This window comes from Rhinopithecus bieti, unplaced genomic scaffold (assembly GCF_001698545.2).
Source record: "Rhinopithecus bieti isolate Rb0 unplaced genomic scaffold, ASM169854v2 scaffold_2574, whole genome shotgun sequence".
Lineage (NCBI taxonomy): Eukaryota > Metazoa > Chordata > Mammalia > Primates > Cercopithecidae > Rhinopithecus > Rhinopithecus bieti.
Window position 1 is genome coordinate 4,291,249 of NW_016804493.1, and position 19,552 is coordinate 4,310,800.

A 19,552-nucleotide genomic window follows, 5' to 3' on the forward strand; every position below is an offset into this window, starting at 1 on the left:
ACAAATTTATTTAGAACAAATAGATTTAAGACAATATATTGATTCAGCAATTATGATAGAAGTGGTTTTCTAGTGTAGACGACTAGGCTGATACAATACACTTCTCTGTATGATTCAGTTATTTTATTTATTTATTTATTTATTTATTTATTTGAGACGATGTCTCGTTCTTGTCCCCCAGGCTGGAGTGCAATGGCGTGATCTCGGCTCACTGCAACCTCCACCTCCCAGGTTCAAGCGATTCTCCTGCCTCAGCCTCCCAAGTAGCAGGGATTACAGGTGCCTACCACCACGCCTCACCTAATTTTTGCATTTTTAGTAGAGAGGGAGTTTCATCATGTTGGCCAGGATGGTTTCAAACTCCTGACCTCAGGTGATCCGCCCACCTCGGCCTTCCAAAGTGCTGGGATTACAGGCATGAGCCACCACACCCAGCCATGATTCAGTTATTATAAGGACCACCGCATTTTCTCTTATTATCACAATCATCTTCTGCAAAATCAAAACCAAATTCATATAGATCTACTTCAATCTGAGAAAGCTCATTGAAAAATTAAATGCAATTAAAAATAATATCAAGCCAGTATTATGCAGTTTGGTTTATCTGCTTTTGCTGACTTTAAGTCATCTTAAGATGTTAGGTTCTGTGACCACTTTTACATTAAAAAAAAAAATTGTATTGTTATATTAAATTCCGTATGGCAGAATTTTAAGTGATATTGATCTACATATCATTTTCCTCCCCTGGATAGTGTTAGCCACACAAAAAATAATAATATATGTATAAGATTTTGTAAGTATATCAATGCAGGATGACCTGGCTCTTGGCCCAGTTCTGCTGCATACTTAGAACTGGGATCTGGGAGTAAACCATGAGCCTCTCTGTGGGTTTGTTTATTTGCCTGACAAAGAAAGAAAGTAATCACTGACTTTAAACTTCCTATAATGACAGAAAATCGTCGGGGGACACAGTGGCTCATGCCTGTAATCCCAACATTTTGGGAGGCCAAGGCCAGCGGATCACCTGAGGTCAGGAGTTCAAGACCAGCCTGGCCAACATGGCAAAATCCTGTCTCTACTAAAAATACAAAAATTAGCAGGGCATGTTGGTGCATGCCTGTAATCCCAGCTACTCAGGAGGCTGAGACAGGGGAATCACTCGAACCCAGGAGGTGGAGTTTGCAGTGAGCCGAGATCACACCACTGCACTCCAGCCTGGGCAACAGAGCGAGACTCTGTCTCAAAAATAAAATAAAACAAAATAAAATACAATTGTGCCCTTTAAACAACAATCAAAATTCCATATTTAAAAAGGATGGCCAGGTGTGGTGGTGCACACCTGTAGTCCCAGCTACTCATGAGGCTGAAACAGGGGGATCACTATGTTTGTGCTTGTGAATAGCCACTGTACTCCAGCCCGGGCAATATGGCAAGACCCCCATCTCAAAAAAAAAAAAAAGAAAAAGAAAAAAGAAAAAACTAAAACGAATAAAGGAGCAGGGAGTAGAATGGTGGTTGCCAGGGGCTGGGGTGTGGGAGGAATGGGGAGATGTTAGTCAGAAGGTATACAGTTTCAGTTAGATTAATAAATTCTAGAGACCTATTGTACCACATGGTTAATGACAATATATTGTATACTTAAAAATTGCTCCTCTAATCCCAGCACTTTGGGAGACTGAGGCAGGCGGATCACGAGGTCAGGAGTTCGAGACCATCCCGGCCAACATGGTGAAGCTCCATCTCTACTAAAAATACAAACATTAGTTGGGTGTGGCGGCACACAACTGTTGTCCCAGCTACTCGGGAGGCTGAAGCAGGAGAATCACTTGAACCCAGGAGGCGGAGGTTGCAGTGAGCCAAGATCAAGCCACTGCACTCCAACCTGGTGACAGAGTGAGACTCCATCTCAAAACAACAACAACAAAAAAATTGCTAAGAGACCAGATCTTAAATGTTGTCACCACAAAATAAAATGACAGTATGTGAGGTGACAATATGTTAATTGGCTTGATTGAAATCATTTCATGATATATACATATATCAAAATACCATGTATGCCATATACATATATAATTTTGTCAGTTATGTCTTAATCTTGGAGTAAAAATGATAAAGGCATGGCTGGCCGCAGTGGCTCACATCTGTAATCCTGGCACTTGGGGAGGATGAAGCAGGTAGATTATTTGAGGCCAGGAGTTCAAGACCAGCCTGGCCACTATAGAGAAACTTTGTCTCTACTATACAAAAAAAACGAGCTGGGTATGGTGGTACATGCCTGTAGTCCCACCTACTCAGGAGGCTGATATATGCTTGCCTTTTTTGACAGTAAAATAATATGTGCCATTGTCAAGAAATAGAATGGCATGTGGTGTCCCCAAGTTCTACACTTCACTTATAAAGCAATGCATTTCTAAACCATGATTGTACTTTAAATATTCCCTATTGTGCAAAAAGTAACACAAATGATGGTTTGTCTTTTTCAGGCTCTCATGATTTGGGGAAGAACAAAAGAAATTTCCTAGAGAAGGTTAAAAACTAGTAGATAAATTTGATTATAATTTCAATTATTTTATTCCCGTAGCATATATAAAAGAATATAAATTGAAATATACTATTAATATTTGATTAATTGTAATCATGGGCTGTCACTTATTTAAATGCAGGGATATACAGACAATATTAGTTTAATAGGTAACTTCATTGTCTGGGTGGTTTAGCCCTTGAAAGTATTTTCTCCTAATTATATCTGTTGCTTTAGATATTTAACAATTGAACTGCTAAGTAAAGATTATGAGTCTTTACCACACTTCTTTTTTTTTTTTTGAGACGGAGTCTCGCTCTGTTACCCAGGCTGGAGTGCAATGGTGCGGTTCTGGCTCACTGCAACCTCTGCCTCCCATGTTCAAGTGATTCTCCTGCCTCAGCCTCCTGAGTAGCTAGAATTACAGGCACCTGCTACCACGCCTGGCTAATTTTAGTATTTTTAGTAGAGACACGGTTTCACCAGGTTGGCCAGGCTGGTCTCAAACTCCTGACTTCAGGTGATCCACCTGCCTTGGCCTCCCAAAGTGCTGGGATTACAAGCATGAGCCACCACTCCAGCCATTACCACACTTTATTCGCTGTGGAGTGAGCTCCTTGATCAAAGTCAATGCTATGAGGATAAATAAGACATTCCTAAGTCCACAATAGTAATTCTGATGAAGTGTTACATTCAGGAAAGGTAAACCTGTCTCCAGAGTATCTGTTCCAATAAGAACGATGCAGTGACCCTTCCACAAAGGAAGTGGTCCAGTGTAATGCATCTGTCCTTATGTTAGCACTCTAAGGACTCAGTATTGGTTGCTGCTGCAGGTTAAGTTTGGCACTCAGCTGGGGCTGCTCAATGGCAGTGTTTGCCACATCGTGCCATGGACTACCAGTGCTCTCTTTACCACTGGAACTGGAGTCCTTATATAAAAAGAAGACCTATATATAACTTAAAGTATACCTATTTTTAGTTGTATATTTATAAGCATATATATCTCTGTAAGGTTCTGTTCTTATAGAACCACCTCCAATACCAAGGTCTGTATCATTCAGGGTTCAATCAGAGAAACAGCAGTGTTCCAAAGTCAAATCCCATAGTGAATTAGTGAGCTATATAAAACATATGTATGTGTGTTTATATTATAAATATATAAATACATATACAATACACATACATACTCATACATATATAGAGAGACATATATGTGCCTTAGTCCATTTAGGCTGCTATAACAAAATACCATAGATGGGCTACTTTATAAACAACAGAAATTTATTTCTCACAGTTCTGGAGATGAGGAAGTACAATCAGGTTTGGCGTCTGGTGAGGGCCCATTTCCTCCTAGACAGCCATCGTCTCACTCTAATCTCATATGGCAGAAGAATCACAGAGGTCTCCTCCCTCCCTCCCCCTCTCTGCTCTCTGATAAAGACACTAATCCCTTTGAAGAGGACTTCTCCCCCGTGACTCAACCACTTCCTAAAGGCCCCACCTCCTAATACCATTACCTTGTGGGGGAGGATATTGACCTATGAATTTTGAGGCTACATAAACATTCAGATCATAGCAATACAGAACTTACTTCTATAATTGTAGCGGCTGGATAGGCAGGAATAAAGTCTGTGGCAAGCCCTTTGGAAAAGCAGTCAGAAACGCCTGAGGCACCAACTGAGCACGGGTGGGAATTTTTTTAATTTTCACATAAATAAGATAGGGTCTCACCGTGTTGCCCAGGCTGGTCTTGAACTCCAAGGCTTAAGTGATTCTCCTGCCTCAGCCTCCCAAAGTGCGGGGATTACAGGCATTGGACACCACGCCCAGCCAGATGTGTTTTCTGGCTTCCCTCCAGAAAAACCTCAGCTTTGCTCTTAAGCCCTTTCACTGATTGAATTGAACCCACTCAGTTTATCCAAAATATTCTCATTTACTGAAAGCCAGCTGATTATATAAACTAATCACATCTACAAAATACCTTGACAGCCACGCCTAGATTCATGGTTTATTGAAAAAATAGGGAGTGTAGAGCAGCCAGGTTGACTGCTCTACATCGCAACGATGAAAAGACATGAGTTTCAGATGAGGAAAACAAAAAATACAAAGTAAGGTAAGGACATTCTTATAATGTAGAAACTAATGTAACCAAATCAAAATAATTAAACGAGTCATTTAGAAAGGTATTATTAAAGAGGCAAAATCGCCTAGTAGAATCTGTACTTCTACTTAATCTAATTACTTCAAGTGTCTTTCTACAGGTGTTAAATATTTAATGAGGGGATTAAATTGAAAGGTATTTAAGAAAAGGGTGGGTCACCTTGACCCTTCATAAAGCTGCTGGTCCTTGGGGAAGCTGCTCAGTTACTCTCTGATCTCCGTGGAGTCAGGTCTTCTACCAAGATGAATTCGATGGACTTCAGGTTGGGTAAGTTCCCATCAGCTTTTTCCTCCGTTCTTTGGTATGCTCATGGCCTTGCTTTTTTTTTTTTTTTTTTTTTTTTGTTTTTTTGAGACGGAGTCTCGGAGTCTCCCTCGGTCTGTCGCCCAGGCTGGAGTGCAGTGGCCGGATCTCAGCTCACTGCAAGCTCCACCTCCCGGGTTTACGCCATTCTCCTGCCTCAGCCTCCCGAGTAGCTGGGACTACAGGCGCCGCCACCTCGCCCGGCTAGTTTTTTGTATTTTTTTTTAGTAGAGACGCGGTTTCGCCGTGTTAGCCAGGATGGTCTCCATCTCCTGACCTCGTGATCCGCCCGTCTCGGCCTCCCAAAGTGCTGGGATTACAGGCTTGAGCCACCGCGCCCGGCCTCCTTGCTTTTTTTCAAGTCAAAGTTTAAAGCACAAACACGGTTAGAGGTACAGATTGTTGGAGCAGCAGCTGTTTTTCGCTGATAAATTGTTAGAACAGCCATGGGTACTTTGAAGTTGGACTCTGGAAATTCAAATGTAAAATGGCAGCCGTGGGTCCCCTACAAGTGATGTCTACCTAAAATTTTAATGTCTCCACTTTAAGTGGAGAAAAGAATACATGAACTACTTAATGCATCCTACAGAATTTTATTAAGATGTATTACTTTCTATTACAAAGTACCAGTTCTTGTCTTTCTTAACCTTCTCAATTGTCTCATGAGTTTTACCTCTTTCATTAATTTTCCTCCTCCCTACTGCTTCCTCTTTTGGTAATTTTGTACATTTTCAGTAAATTCTCTCTTTGGAAACTTAGGTGATTGATTATAATTTTCTAATATGTACATTTAAGTGTTTATCCAATTTAGTATGACTTTGGTTGTATGCCTAAAGTAAAAATGCAGAGTAACAATTAATAAAACAAGGAAGCCAAAGCAGGGGAATCAATTGAATTCAGGAGTTTGAAACCAGCCTAGGCAGCATAGCAAAGTACTGTCACTACAGAAAAAAAAAAAAAAAAAAAAAAGGCCGGGCGGGCGCGGTGGCTCACTCCTGTAATTCCCAGCACTTTGTGAGGCCGAGGCGGGTGGCTCATGAGGTCAGGATATTGAGACCCTCCTGGCGAACACGGTGAAACCCCGTCTGTACTAAAAATACAAAAAATGAGTCGGGCGTGGTGGCGGGTGCCTGTGGTCCCAGCTACTCGGGAGGCTGAGGCAGGAGAATGGCGTGAACTGGGGAGGTGGAGCTTGCAGTGAGCCGAGATGGCGCCATTGCACTCCAGCCTGGGCGACAGAGCGAGTCTCCATCTCAAAAATTAAAAAAAAATTAGGAAGGCACGGTGGTGGTGCATACGTGTAGTCTCAGCTACTCCAAAGGCTGAGGTGTAAGAATCGCTTGAACCCAATAGGCGGAGGTTGCAGTGAGCTGAGACCACGCCACTGCACTCCAGCCTAGGCGACAGAGGAAGACTCTGTCTCAAAAATAAATTTAAAAAGAAGGATTTAATTGAAATATAGTGTGCATGCTAAAAATAGCGAATATTTATACATGTTTAATTTAATGAATGTTCACAAACCAACTACACTTATGGAACTCAGAGAGCACTCAGATAAAGAGAACCTAGTGGCACCCAGAGGCCTTCGTTCGCTTCCTTTCAGGCTCCGACTCCGTTCCCTCAGTAGCCCATATCCTGCCTTTCCATCAGTATAGATGAGTTTTTCCTCTTATACATTACAGTGATGAAATAAGAAAATATTCTTCTGCAATTAGTTCCAATTTTAAAGATAAATTCTCGAATCCAGATAGTAAATATGTTAGGCTGTGTGGACCCTAGACACATTTGAGCCTCAACTAACTCTGCTACTGTGGCTTGAAAACAGCCATAGACAATACGTAAGTGAATGAATGTGACTGGTGTTTCGATAAAACTCTGTTTACAAAATCAGGCAACTGGCTGGATCTGGCCCATAGGCCTAGAGTTAGCCAATTCCTGCTTTCATTTGTAATTTTATTACTGTAAGTAGCTATGAGGTCATGCCTGGATTTCACCTTGGGAAGGGGAGGGGATCAATGGTGCTAACACTGTCTGGAACTCTTCTTTGGTCTGGTAATTACCAATATTCTCCAATGTTCTCTCTGTTGATACTTTTGTCAGGTTTCCCAGCCAAAGAGAATCATCATAATGAAGAAAGACAAACAAACAAAGAAAGAAAAACAAAACACCGACATAAATTTTCTGAAGAATTATTGCAGGAACTTAAGGAAATATTTGGAGAAAACTGTTATCCCGATTACACAACTAGGAAAACACTGGCCAACAAATTTGAATGTCCAGTGAATGTAATAGATGTAAGTTCAAGTTTTTTTTTTTTTTTTTAATTGAAACAGGGTCTCACTCCTGTCACCCAGGCGCATTTACAGTGGCACAATCACAGCTCACTGCAGCCTCCACTTTCCGGGCTCAGATGATTCCCCACCTCAGTCCGCTGAGTAGCTGGGACTACAGGAGCACACCACCCTGCTGGGCTTCGTATTTTTTGTAAAAAATGGGGTCTTACCATGTTGCCCAGACTGATCATGAACTCCTGGGATCAAGAGATTCACCCGCCTCAGCAGTCCCAAAGTCCTGGGATTACAAGCGTGGGTCACCACATCCAGCTGTTTCCTATAACATTAAAGGGCAATGAGTACAGATGGAGGTAGAATGCAGGGGATTGGATAGGAAGGTACAGAATTCAAAGAAATTGGAGAGAGTAATTAAAATATATATGTATATACAGTTAATCCTCCGTATCCACTGGGTCCACATGCAGATTTGGAAAGTTAAAAAATGAAAATCGGATGGGTGCTGTGGCTCTCCCTTCCAGCCCTGATCACATCACTGCATTCCAGCCTGTGTGACAAAGTGAGACTCTGTTTCAAAAACAAGGGGAGGTCAGGGTTGGCGGGGAAGCACAAATAACAGTACAAAAATTTTAAAATGATACAAATTTTAAAACAATACAGAATAAGAAATATTTATGTAGCATTTGTGTTATATTAAGTATCAGGTATTGTATGTCATCTAGAGATGGTTTAAAGCATATGAGAGAACATGCATAGTATATATGCAAATGCCACACCATTTCATAGGTATGAGGGCCTGAGACATTCTCAGACATTGGTATCCATAACCAATTTCAGAGAAAATTGTACACACGCACACAACAATATGAAAAATATAAAGAATTAAGCAGTATATAGCATTTCATTGCATAAGAAATAGTATTATGTACTTGTGAAAATACAGTGGGTATGTATTGTGAAAACCAGACTGCAGCAAGGCAAATTTGGAAGCAGTGGATGAGTTGATGCTGCCTTGGTTACTGGTGGTGACGGTGGTTTGGGCCAGCTTGCTAGCTGTGCAGGTGGATGGGACTAATGAGACTGTAGATGTTTGAGATGAAGCTGACAAAGTTTACCATGTGTGGGATATGCTGTGAAAGATAAGGTGGACTCAAAGGTTACTTGGACGTTTGACTTAAGTCTATGGAAGATGAGAGTTGCCTTTTACTAAGGAGGGGACCTAGGGAGGAGCAGGTGTGTCAGAGAAATCAAAATTTACATTTTGGACACATGAAGTTTCATATGTCAGATAAACATCCAAGTGGAAACGCTAAGTGAAAGTTTGAATATGCAGTTCTGAAGGGCTGGGAGAGCACTTAGCTAAGATTTAAATCTGAGAGTTGTCTGCTAGTGAGCTGACTGATGGGTGGTAGCCCCTAGTAGCTTCAGAATGAGGGTTGAAAAGATCCAGGCAGGATTAGAAAATTGGGACTTTCAACCCCATCCTCCAACTTCTGGAGAGGAGATGGAGCTGAAGGTTAAATTGATCACCAATAGCCAATGGCTTAATCAATCATGACTATACAATAAAGCCTCCAGGAAAAAAAAAAAAAAAAAGGACTGAGTTTGAAGAGGGTCCAGATAGTTGAACATGTGGAAGTTCCTGGAGGTGGCTTATCCAGGGAAGGCAGGAAAGCTCTGCATCCCTTGCCCTATATCTCACCCTATGCTCCCCTCATCTATATCCTTTGTAATATCCTTTCTAATCAACTGGTAAACCTAAGTGTTTCACTTAGTTCTGTAAGCCACACTGGCAAGTTAATCAAACCCAGAGAGGAGGTCAACAGTAGCCCTGACCTGAAGCCAGTCACTCAAAAGTTTCAGAAGCCCAGACTTGCAACTGGCATCTGAAGGAGGGGCAGTCTTGCAGGACTGAGCCCTCGACCTGTGGGATCTGACAGTATTTCCAGGTACGTAGTGTCAGAATTGAACTGAAGGACACCCAGCTTGTGCACTGCAGAACTGTTGCCCTGGTGTGTGGAAAAACACATTTGCTCACACAAGGCTTTCCCTGTTGATTGTTGTGGTATGAGAGCAGAGGAAAAATGGTTTCTTTTTTTTCCCTCAGAGTCGTACAACAAATATATGCTCAGGAAGTTATTCAAACAATTGTACTCTTTGGTTGTAACCTGTGAACCAATGCATGTAAGAATTATGTGCATATAAGAAACAGAAAAGTGGGCCAGGTGCAGTGGCTCATGCCAGCACTTGTATTTTTTGTAAAATACAAGTAATCCCAGCACTTTGGGAGGCTGAGGCGGGCAGATCACCCGAGTCAGGAGTTCAGCGCCAGCCTGGCCAACATGGCGAAACCCCATCGCTACTAAAAAACAAAAAAATTAGCCAGGCATGGTGATGCACCTGTAATCCCAGCTACTCGGAGTCTGAGGTAGGAGAATCAGTTGATCCCAGGAGGCGGAGGTTGTAGTGAGCCGAGATTGTACCACTGCACTCCAGCCTGGGCAACAAGAGCAAAACTCTGTCTCTAAAAAAAAAAAAAAGTGAAGAAAAGGAACACAAATGTGGATGTCAGAAAATACACCACTAATTCTCCTTACTGGGAGAGTATGAGTAAAGTAGCAGGGTTGTGTGAACAATGCACGACTAGGTGGGACAGCTGGGAGCCTCTTCTGTAGCACAGAGTGGGTTTCTTAGTGAACAAGCAGAACGTTGCATATGGGTCACAAACAGGTTGGGGAGAGATTCTGGAAAGCCACGGTTTACATGTAAACCATGGTGTCACTGTCTCCAGTGAAGGAGGTTATGGTTCTAGAAATGCACAGTGCATGACCTGTGTTACCGCATGTGCCTCCTAGGATAGATTGCCTTTATTATTTATATGCTTTAATGTCAGCAGGCAAGTCAGGGATTCTGTTTGGAAGAGGCTTAAATAGAAAAAATCCTCCTACATTAAGGAATGCATATAAGAATATATTCAGATAAGTAGAGTTAATAAAATAATATAATCTTTTCTCTCTAGAATTGGTTCCAAAATAAAAGAGCCAGACTTCCACCTGCAGAAAGACACAGAATATTTGTTCTTCAGAAAAAGCATTATTTTCCAGTCCAAGCCTATCCATTTTTAAGCTGCCAGGAGGCCCAGGCTGCAGCTCCCAACTATACCACAGAGCAGAGCTTCTCTGGAGCCCAGAGGGTTTTGATGAGTAGAGCTGGCTGCTCCCTTCTGGAGAAACAGAAGATTCCCAGTCAACAGATGGGCTACAATTGCTTCTCTTTGGAGAACCAAGAGATGCTCAGTCAACAGGTGGGCCCCCAGTGCTCTTATCTGGAGAAACCGGGGATTCCCAGTCAACAGGTGGCCTCCCAGAGCTCCCATCTGGTCACAGGCACTGGAAAGCAACCACGCTGCTGCTTGGAGTATGGAGGTGACACAGGCAAGGGGCCATTCACTGATATCGTTTTCTCAGCTACAACTCTGCAGTTGCCTTCATCCTCCTCCATCTTCTGTGCCATATTTTCATGGAGAAAGGACTGAAACAGGGAAAGCCAGCATGCAGTCCCTTCCTTTTGGGATTATGCTCAAGGCGCGTATGGGGTGAAGAACAGGGACCCATTGTCCGTTTGCTCATTCTCTCTCTCACCTGATGCGAGAACAAGCAGCAGAATGATTGGGCAGTATCACCCGCAGCAGCACCAACGCCTCAGAATTACTTAGAGGGATGATGTGTCCAGGAACGGCTGCCGCATGGACTTCTGGTCCTTGGGATCTAGGGAAGCAGTGGCCCTCGGCTCAGTCACAGCGCAGGGTCAACTGCCTCAGAATAATGGAACCGTTGTGCTCTCAACTGCAGCACGTGCCTCCCCAAATAGTTGCCGACTCACTCCTGCTGCGTCTGGGGCAAGATATGCAGGAAGGGGCTTCAGAGCAACTCAGGGCCCAACTGCAGCAACTTTAAGGTGAGGAATAGGCAAGTGTCTGCAGCAGGGAACCAAGGATGCAGCTCTGCAAAGTACTGCTAAGTGTCAGAGAACCACAGTCACCCACACAGTAGCGCAAGGCAGAGCCCTTACCAGAAGCCTCCACATTAATAAGAGAAAAAAAAAAAAAGCCAGGTGAGGTTGTTTGAGCCCAGGAGTTCAAGAAAAGCCTGAGCAACATGGTGAGTCCCTGTCTCTATAAAAAACTTTTTTAAAAAATTAGCTGGGCATGATGGTGTGTTCCTGTGGTCCCAGCTACTCAAGAGGCTGAGGCAGGAGGATCACTTGAGCCCAGCAGTTCGACGCCAGCCAGGGCAATATTGGAAGATCCCATCTCTCCAAACAAAACTAAACAAAAAAATAAAACTAAAAAAAAAAATTTAGCTAGGCATAGTGGCTTCTGCCTATGGTCCAAGCTACTTCAGAGGCTGAAGTGAAAAGATCACTTGAGCCTGGGAGGTGGAGGCTGCAGTGAGCTGTGATCTTTCCACTACACTCCAGCCTGGGTGACAGAGTGAGACCCTGTCTGTGAAAGATAAAATAAAAAAGAAGAAGAAAACTAAAACTGTCTACAGTGTCCACATGTGTTATAGCTCCTGACCATATAGTTTACGGTGGCCTTGAAAAGTCTGACTCCATATAATATGGATTGAAAAACTAGCAAGCACAAAGATTGCAGGAGTATCGCTCAAACCACATCATGCAAAGTCTAACGACATTTTGCCTTCAGAAGGAGGCTCTTGCCCAGACCCTGCTTCAGGCATTGTTCACCTCAGAGGCAATATAGCCAACAAGAACAGAGTAACCACGAAGTCCCACAGCAGTGACAATTGGATAGGGGGTTCTAAAGGCTACTCTTGCAAAGCTCTCTCCTCCATGGACCAGAGCAGTATCTCCAGGATGTGGCCTACCACAACCCAGCTGTATCTTCTCAGCAGCCAGCTCCACCGAAGAAGCTCTGCCTGTGAAGGGAGCTGCGGCAACATCAGCCCGGCCTTTGTACATCTCAAAAGCAGCCCAATATAAAGGCAAGAGCTTTTAATTGAAAGGCATTTAAAGACACAGTACATAAAGCCAAGCACAATGGCTCACACCTGTAATCCTAGCACTTTGGGAAGCCAGGGAAGGAAGACCTCTCTGAGCCCACGGATTCAAGACCAGCCTGGGCACCATGGCAAGACCTTGTCTCTAGAAAAAGGAAGAAAACAAAACTGTACAAGAGGACTCTGAAAAGCCTCAGGAAGTTGCTGTGCTGAAGCAACCCCCACCAGCCCTCTTAGCTCAGCTGCTGCCCAGGAATCCAGAGTTTGTGACCAAATCATCTAGGGATGTGACACCAAGGCCAACAAAGATCTGAAGTACCCAGGTGAGTCTCTGAATGTCAGGTGCTGACCTGATTTTTTAGAAAAGATCAAGTGTCTTTGAACTTCCAGGTCTTTTTAATAGTTTTGGTCTTTGACATGTAGAATTATTTCTCAAAGATTCCAGAGTTTTGTCAAAGCATGTATTATAATATGAATTAGGCAACTTGCGTTAAAAGCTGAAATTTCCCACCAATTCTCTATTAGATGTGTCCTACATAGAAATTCTTCCAAGTGTTCCAAAGAATACACAGCCATAGAAACACAGGATTTCAAGCTGACTGATGAAGAATCAAAATAAAGTATAAAGTAATAAGCTAGCACAGTTAATAAGAATGAACTAGATCTATAGATACATGTGAGATTTATGAGGCACAATGTTTCATTCTTTTTTCCAGAGCAGGAGTAGATTTTTATTTAAAAGGACTTTAGAACAGGAAAGAAAGGAAAGTAAGTTTGGAAGAAACCTAAGTTGGGACATGAAGGTCAAGTGTGGTCTTTAACCTCGATTTTAGGACTTTATAGGGTGACCCCTTTTCCATGATTCTTCTTTTAGGGCAGTCTGCCCACATGTGCAGTGCTTGAAAAAATAAGCACACAAAGTGTGTTTAGGAAGTTGTATGTGTACCCATCTGAGGCTTTTCTTCCCCTTTCTGGTGGAGTTCCCTCAGGACATATTCTACCATTTTGTCTCTTGATGCACATGCCCCAGAATTTGCTGCTCCCTGGCATCTGCATTCAATTAACACTTCAGTGTAACAGGTATGGACCATCAGAAAATGGCCTCTCCCTGGCCCTGGTGGCCAGTTTATCGCCTTTACAGAGGCAATGTGAAACTTGTTGAACCATCACTCGACTTTCCTAGGGGGTGGGGGAGAGCCCTCTCCTGCCTGGCTCATGCCTGTCTAACTACCTGTAAAATTTTCCCCCTCAAGAGCCCAAGACCTCAAATCTTTGAAAGAAATTAGACGAAGGTCAGTCTTCTTTAACTGCTTCCCGCTGACAAAAGGGCTGTGGTGGTTCTGCAGGTCTTGGCCTCTTGCTAGCTGTCAGGGTAGAAGGGTGACTCCATGGGTTGGCAAAAGTAGTATCTAGCAAGGTCCAAGGGAGACAGGGGCAGGAGTTTGCCTTCCTGTCCCACTAATGGGCAGTCTAGGGGTCCCCTGTAGAGGGGTGCCTCTTGAATATTGAGAGGACAGTATCCCACACTGAGGATCATCTGGAGCTTGATGGCCTGAAGGCAACAGGAAACAGATCGTGTTACTAGATTTAGAAGAAATAGACCAAAGCAAAATAAGGGAATGAGGACGGCTCCAAAAAATTAAGGCTGCCAAGATGCCCAGGTAACTGGTAGCCATGGTCATGCCTGCTAAGACTTGGGCTGCCAACTTATTTCAATGTGCCCAGAACTAGAATATTGGTCCAGATTTTTAAGTTACCCATCTCTTTTGTTTCTTCTGAGCTGCAGTGAGAGATCACCGGTTGGTTCACAGAAATAAGCAAGGTTAGGCTACAATGCAGACAAAAGCTTAGAACTGATGACATTAGAAAGTAATAGTAGGTGTACCATAAATTGTGACACATAGTTTTCTCTTTACAGTCCTCCTTTTATTAAAATCATGATAGGAATGATTTGTTTGTAAAATAAACGTTAGTCTTATCATATTTGGCCTGATTGCATAAAATGCGGCAAGGATAATTATTTTTACATAGGCTTTTAAAATTGGCTTTGATGGAACTCTGTTCCATAAGAAATCTCAGATAAGACATTTTAAAAGCCAAGCACAGCCATGGGTTTGTACCCTCAAATACCTATGAGAAGGGTAGATTTCTCTCCTCTTGAGGTCTCTAGATAACTTGGAGCACCTGGGCCTGTTAGACAGTGACATTCTTTACTCACCACAGGTTAGGTCCCCATACAGGGACTCTGTAGACAAGGTATGAGGCCAGTCTCCCCAAGGAACTTTATTGGCCCTATAAGTCAAGCTTGATTTCCTTAAAGGAAAGCATGCCATTCCAGTCAAAGTCCTGGTAAAACAGCCAATTTCTCCAATGGTGTCCTGTTGCAAAAGAAAACATTCTAATTGCATTTATGCAAATAACTATATTGCCACACATTAAGAATACTCACATATAGTTTCCAAATTCTGGAGAAATCAGGTAGAGAGAAACAAATGTGCTCCAAATTTTGTTCACAGGAGTACACTCAATTGTGAAAAGCTGTAAATAGCTCAAAAGAAAAGTCTTCTTGGCTCTGAAAACAAAGGATTTTGCAAAAGTCAAAAGATTACTTCACTCTTCTGTTAGTTCAGTGCATTCAGTCAACTCTCATTCCACTTGATATTCATAAACATTTCAGCTGTTAATATATGTATCTGCTTGGCTATCTGCTTTTAATTAAGCTGACTTTTAACCATAGCGCTCTTAAAAAAATCATTTTACATCTCTTATTACCCTACTTTATCCAGGCCAAACGAACAATGTTTCTGGCCTTTGAACATTACCAAAAGTAACCTCACAGGTGAAACAAATCTTAACTAAGGTTATGACTTAACCATGAGCATATGAGGTACTTTTAAGGAGGTGGCAAGCAGTTTTTAAAACATTTAAAGCCTCCACAGGTAGCTCAGAGAAAGGAAAATTCAAGAAGGGAAGTCAGAAGTCATTCATGGAGAGGCAGAGAATACAGTGATTTTTACCATTCCTACAAATGGTTTGCACAGAGAGAGAGAGGCCTGAAGTCTGATTGGTAAAAATTTTTACACTTTTGCCAGCATGCCAGGCTTCTGGGTTCCCTTTCCCTGATGAGCCCTAGTGACCCTGGAGTCCTGTGAAGGGGGCACAGATAAAGAAGTTATCTGCATACGGCAGAAGTTATGCTCCCTCTCATGGGGGGGATTGCTAAAATTGCTGCCTGGACCTTCACTGACAATGCTGCTGCCACAGTGGCCGTCTCTCTGAAGAATGCAGCCTTCCTAGGTCCAGGGGTATTGCAGGCAACAAGAACCTTTCAGACAGGGCAGCCCCAGGGCAGCCACACCTTGCCCTTCTACCACCTCTTCCTGAATATCAAGGAAAAGTTCATCTTGGACTGATCCCTGAGGAATTCTTCCAGTTTCTTTATCCTAAAACTGGTGTAACAGGACCCTATGTGCTTGGAATTGGGCTTATCTTGTATGCTTTATCCAAAGAAATATAAGTGATTACCACAGAGACCTTTTCTACCATATCAGTAGTAGGGTTACTTGTCTATGCAATTAAAAAATATTGTGCCTGTATTGCAGAATTTGCTGATAAACTCAATGAGCAAAAACTTGCCCAACTAGAAGAGGTAAAGCAGGCTCCCATCAAACAAATCCAGGATACAACTGATTTGGAGAAGTCACATCAGGTCCTGCCATTACCTTTTTGATGTGCAGAGGAATCACATTCCTATGGCTTTGGAGGTTACTTACTGGGAACGACTGTATAGAGTGTACAAGGAAGTAAAGAATTGCCTGGGGCCAGGCATGGTGGCTCATGTCTGTAATCCCAGCACTTTGGGAGGCCGAGGCAGGCTGATCACAAGATTAGGAGATAGAGACCATGCTGGCTAACATGGTGAAACCCCGTCTCTACTAAAAATACAAAAAAAAATTAGCGGGGCTTGGTGGTAGGCACCTGTAGTCCCAGCTACTGGGGAGGCTGAGGCAGGAGAATGGCGTGTACCTGGGAGGTGGAGCTTGCAGTGAGCTGAGATCACGCCACTGCACTCCAGCCTAGGCGACAGAGCAAGACTGTCTTTAAAAAAAAAAAAAAAAAAAAAGAATTGCCTGGACTATCATATATCTGTGCAGAACATGATGTGTCAAAAGGAACAAGCACATTATAAATTGGGTGGAGAAGCACGCGGTGCAGAGCATCTCTGCACAGCAGGAAAAGGAGACAATTACCAAGTGCATTACAGATCTAAAGCTGCTGGCAAAGAAGGCTCATGCACAGCCAGTTATGTAAATGTATCTATCCCAGTTGAGACAGCTAGAAACAGTTGACTGACTAAATGGAAACTATGTGACAAAATATTTCTGTATTGGTGTCTACTGAAGTTATAGTTTACCTCTCCTAAAAATGAAAAGTTTATTTCATACAGTGAGAGAATAAAATCTATCGGCCAGTCAGATGTTTCTCATCCTTCTTACTCTGCATCTGAGTTGTTCCATGATCACTTCTGAATAAGCAATTTGCCTTTATTAAAACTTGCTGCCTAACTAAAAATTACCAGGTTATAGTTTAAATTTGTAATTCTACCGTCTTTCAATAAAGTGACAATTGAATGAAAAAAAAAGTTATCCCCCCTCAAGAGATTGCTCAGTTAGATTTTTTGCTAGGACTTTTCTGAGTAAGTGTGGGATATTTCTAAACCTCTGAGGTAGGACTGTCTAGGTTGAAGCTATTGGTTAATGATTTAGGTAGCTTTCCTGGGAGAAATAAGGCTATTAGAGAGAAAGATGAATTCAGAGGACAGGTAAATATTCAGTGAGCATTGATCTTGGAGATTATATTTTTGCCCCAAAGAGGTGTGAGGTATTTTGACATTACCAAGGACCAGTGGGAGAATGGTAATTGGTCCCTTAAGTAATAAAAAGGGGTATGGATCTTTTATTTGAGGGGAAAGGATGCCATTTGCCCTACCCAGCAGGCTTAGCCCTGTCCTTCCTGTTCTGCCCTCAGTTATGAAAGACTGAAGAGGCTAATCTGAGGACCTCTTGCACAGGGGCACTGGGTTCCAAGGCTGACTGGAAATTTTCTCCTAGTTCATTTATAAGTCAAATAGTTTAAGTTTTGGAGAAATTAAATTTTTCCCACTTTTAGGGGATGCATCCAAGGGGCATGTCCTGTGATATGAAGACATGACTACCCATCTGGGAAGACAGAACAGAGGAGGAAAAAAGGAAAAAATAAAAAAGAAGGCATCCCCCCTTTCTTCTATTATCCTGAAGGGGGCATTTCCCATCAGCCTGGGTTCTGGACTTAACCAGTCTTTACCGTCTACCCTTAGTAACCGTATCGTCACAATTACCCACTTGAGAACAGAGGGGATACAGAAGTGAACAGTTTGCCCTTGTCTATCTCTGGGCCATGGAATTAACTAGTCCTTACCAGAGACACAATGTTTAATTTTAAAGTGAGTTGCCTAATTAATAGTATAGTACAAGAATTATCAAAATGAAACAAGGTAAAGCTAGGTCTTGTAAATCTGGAATACACATAAATATATGCATACACACATACTAAAAATTTCTAAAAATGTAGATATTGATATTCTTTAAATTACTGAAAGTTTAATTTGGACAAGATAAAAAAGAAAGAATAGCTTTTCTCCTCTGTTATGAAACTGCGAAATAAAAATAAAATTCTAAGGGCCCAACCTACTGAACAGACCACATCTTGACCAAGGGGACCCAAGAGTTAACCTAGAAAACTGAGTTCTCGGCCAGGCGTGGTGGCTCCCGCCTGTAATCCCAGTGCTTTGGGAGGCCAAGGCAGGTGGATCACCTGGGGTCAGGAGTTCAAGACCAGCCTGCACAACGTGGCGAAACCCCGTCTCTACTAAAAATTAGCCAGACATGGTGGCAGGCACCTGTAATCCCAGCTACTCAGGAGGTTTAGGCAGGAGAATCACTTGAACCTGAGAGGCAGAGGTTACAGTGAGCCGAGATTGAGCCATTGCACTCCAGCCTGGGTGACAAGAGTGAAACTCCGTCTCAAAAAAAAAAACTGAGTTCTCAGCCATGACAGGATGGGAGGTCAGACACAGCTCGTTATACCTGTTCCTTCACTGACATTAAGCTTTCTTCTGTAAGAGCTCAAAAAAACCAGCCCTTTCAAAAGATTCCACCACTTATATCGACCAACTGCTTGACTGCTCTCCCTTCTTTTAGCAGTTTCAGCATAACAACAGATGAGCTTTTCTTCTGATGAGAGACCACCAACCATGGAATGATCCTGGCCAGTCTATGACGAATGCCCAGTGAGGGTTTTTGTGTCCTCTACTTCACCTTTGGATGTCAAAGAGCACAACACTCCACCCTGGGATCATGCTGATGCCACCATCTTTGAACATGGATCACAGAGAGGCATGAAGCTGAATTGCATATATATATATATGTTTCTCCTTTCATAAATATGCATTATTGTCTCTATAGCTCATTTAAGCTGGCCACCCCATCCAGCTTAAATTCCTGTCTTATTCTTTGGACCCTTGAAGTGTCTATTTCCAGTTTCTGGCTGGGGAGCTATGCTTCCCAGCCTGTCAGAACGGCCACCCTGCAGGCTACAATCCTTTATGAAAAATAAAGCTCTCCTTTCCATATTTATGAATCTTATCATTCTTCAGTTGACAAAACATAGCATTATAAACAGAAATGTAAATAAAAGTATACTAGCGTCTGTGGATTCACTGGATTTTGTATGCACACAATCACACCGTCTGCCAATAAAAGTATTCTTATTTATTTCCAGTCCTTCTACTTTCATTTTTCTTCCTTACTACTTGGCTAAGAAATGCAGTAAAATGCTAAATCGAGGTAGAAACAACATCATTGCCACATCGCCAAGCTTCACATTAGGTATATTTCCAAACATATATTACCAAATATGGGGTTAAGGGGTTCCCTTTTATTTCTGTTGTTCTTAGCTTCTTCCCTCAAAAATCTGAAATCTCTCCAAATTTTTAAGTTTTAAATGTCTTTCTTCATCTGTTGTGATGATGGTATTTTCTTCCATAATCTGTTCATGTGGTGACTATTGTAAAGCATTGCGATTTTAGAAAAATCCAACTAGCTTATGACATACCCTTTTTATGTATTTCTAGATTGGAGGTGCCAGTAGTTTAAGATTTTGGTGTCTATGTTCATGAGTGATATTGGCTTCATTTATTCCTTTATTAAATGCTTGA

The 19,552-nt window shown here is 42.3% G+C and overlaps 1 pseudogene; it reads left to right on the forward strand.

The window, feature by feature from the left end:
* Positions 1-15,503: 15,503 nt before the first annotated feature.
* On the forward strand, positions 15,504-16,087 carry LOC108527374 (ATP synthase F(0) complex subunit B1, mitochondrial pseudogene; annotated as a pseudogene).
* Positions 16,088-19,552: the final 3,465 nt, after the last annotated feature.